This window comes from Alosa sapidissima, chromosome 18 (assembly GCF_018492685.1).
Source record: "Alosa sapidissima isolate fAloSap1 chromosome 18, fAloSap1.pri, whole genome shotgun sequence".
NCBI lineage: Eukaryota > Metazoa > Chordata > Actinopteri > Clupeiformes > Clupeidae > Alosa > Alosa sapidissima.
Window position 1 is genome coordinate 28,025,047 of NC_055974.1, and position 2,500 is coordinate 28,027,546.

Consider the following 2,500-nt stretch of genomic DNA (forward strand, 5'->3'; position numbering starts at 1 on the left):
CCGAACCACCGGGGCACATGGAATTTGGTGGGTATGTAGCCCCACTAGACTTTTACGGAAAAATTTTGTTTCATCCCCGGGGGCCACTCCCCCCCCCCCCCCCCATGCTGGGCCCCCCGAACCGCAAAAAAAGCAGTTTTTCCTAAATAACTACCTGAACCGTGGCACTGAGGATGAAGAATCTGTTATGGTATGTTGGTCTCAAGGGCCCACATCAATCTGGCCCATAATCACTCATTTGTGATTTGCACCCCCCCGGTAAAAAATAAAAATGCAATATTATTCTGCTTTAATCGCCCCTATCTTCAGTTAAGATGTTCAGAACTGCACCAAATTTTATGTGTATGATTGACCTGGCATTCTCTGGGGGTATGCCAAGTTTCGTAGAATTTCATCCATGGGGGGGTAAAAAAATTAGGTTATGTGTACATTTAGTGACTGTACACTCATTGTCCTGTAGATGGCGGTGCACACATATACACATGCACACACACACAGGCACCCACATACTATCGGTATTAGAACGGCCGATACATAATTACAAATTCAGTAGGATTAAAAGAAAGCCAAAATAAATATTCATCATCATCATCATGGCTGCATTTCCAGTATTGGCGATAAGTAGTCGTTTGTCCACTAGATGGTGCATCGTTGCAGTGAGACGTAATTTTGTTGGAAGTTAAAAGTGGGTTGGAAAAACAATGGACGCTTTCTACAAGGACTGTAGTTTACCGCAGAGAACGTCTAATAAGGATAGGATGATGTTCATGAAATGTAATTCCCATTTCTTCTTGAAGCCGAAATAAATCTGAGGATGTTTATCGGACATGCTTGGTTTTTACTGCAGGTATGTTAATCTTATAATATCAATAAGGACCTAGGTAATGTTACCATTAGCGTTGGTTGAGTGATGGAGGCCAATTTGATTGATTGCATTTGTAGAAAACTATAAATGCGGTTATACCAAGCAAATTGATAGCAGCACTGTAATTGTATCTTTCGACTGTCATTTGCTGCACGTGCTACAAAAATCATTCTGTGCAATGGAAGATTTACCAACGTTACACCGGTCTGATACAGTTTTGCCTATACATGCGTGAGACTGAGACGCCTGTTTATTTTGTTTTAAGTGCGTGCAGGGTGTGAGAGGGAAATCGATGTGCTTTGATTCCAGCTTGGTAGTTGTAGTCTGTGAAATTAAAAAGCACGTGTGTGTGAAGTATCCAAACAATGACACCTTCATTTCATTATAGCTGCTTTAGCAACACACCTTAAGCTACTGTGTAGTGGGTCCCATTTAGAAGTGGCTACTTCATTTGCGCTTTCCTTGACTCATGGAGCTGCGTGAATTTTATTACAACTTTTCGCCACGATATGGCAGTTTAAGTCCGCTTGATACTGTAAGGCGTAAGCCATTGGTTTCCAAAGGAGATTTTATTTGTGTCGCATAGCCTATTGACAATTTATGTTGTAAATAGGCCTACCTTATAAGCCTACCTGTAGCTTAGGGAAGCTAACAGCTTTCTATTAGGATCTAGTTTGTTAGTTACAGTTTTGTCATAACTCCCTGATGCATTTTTGCATTTAGAATAGCCAGATGGATATCTCAATCGGAAAATTAAACAATATCGGGTGCCCATGGACTAGGCTGGGTGAACCCAGCCTGATCTGCCCGCTATTTATTTTTTGATTTCTTAAAAGATTGAGCTTGGTCTGGTGAAAGCCAGACTAGCCATGGACCTCAGTTACACAATGCAAGGGAACATGAATCAGCCTATATTTGAACGAACAATAACGGACAACAGCTCTTCAACTTTGGCCCGTTAAAATGTGTATGAACAGTCTAGCGACGCATTTCATCAAGGCCCATTTGGACATGTCAGTTATTTGCACCACTGGTTAGATGTAAAACAGCATTTCGTTTCAGACTACTGTTACTTAATTTGTGCATTAACAATAACGTTTCAGACTACTGTTACTTAATTTGTGCATTGACAATAAAGTATTACATGAACTAAAGATGACTAAAATCTTATGTAGAAGAAGAGACATTCACAAAAAATCCATCCATCCAAAAATGACCTTTGTTTTTGATAGCTGTTGAAAACGGCATGGAACTGACAGAGATGTGTTTGTTTATAAATAAATAAATAAATAACATTATGCTGATACCTTTTGCTTTTCCCAAATACAATGTAGCCTACAGGTGTAAGTGACCTTTCATCAATCCAGTTGCAATGGATGAACTGTGATGAACTGCCCTACTTGTGATTGTTTAGAGATTTTAAAGGTTTTATAACATCTTCTTTGACTATTCTACAATCTATTCACCTTTTCAGCACCAGTAGGCTACTCTCTGTGCAGCCGCACACACACACTCAGGCATGCCAAACAAGCATACACAACATTTTCAAGAGTGGGGGATGGAGTAAAAGATGGAGACAAATTGAAGTGTGATTTATTTTCGCGGAACGGATGTACAGGACTGAGCGGCGGTCAT

The 2,500-nt window shown here is 40.2% G+C and overlaps 1 protein-coding gene across 1 annotated transcript in view; it reads left to right on the plus strand.

Moving 5' to 3' along the window:
• The window catches only part of LOC121689345 (serine/threonine-protein phosphatase 2B catalytic subunit alpha isoform), a 76,505-nt gene that overhangs the window by 43,296 nt on the left and 30,709 nt on the right, over window positions 1–2,500 (plus strand). The gene's annotated exons all lie outside the window — the stretch shown is intronic.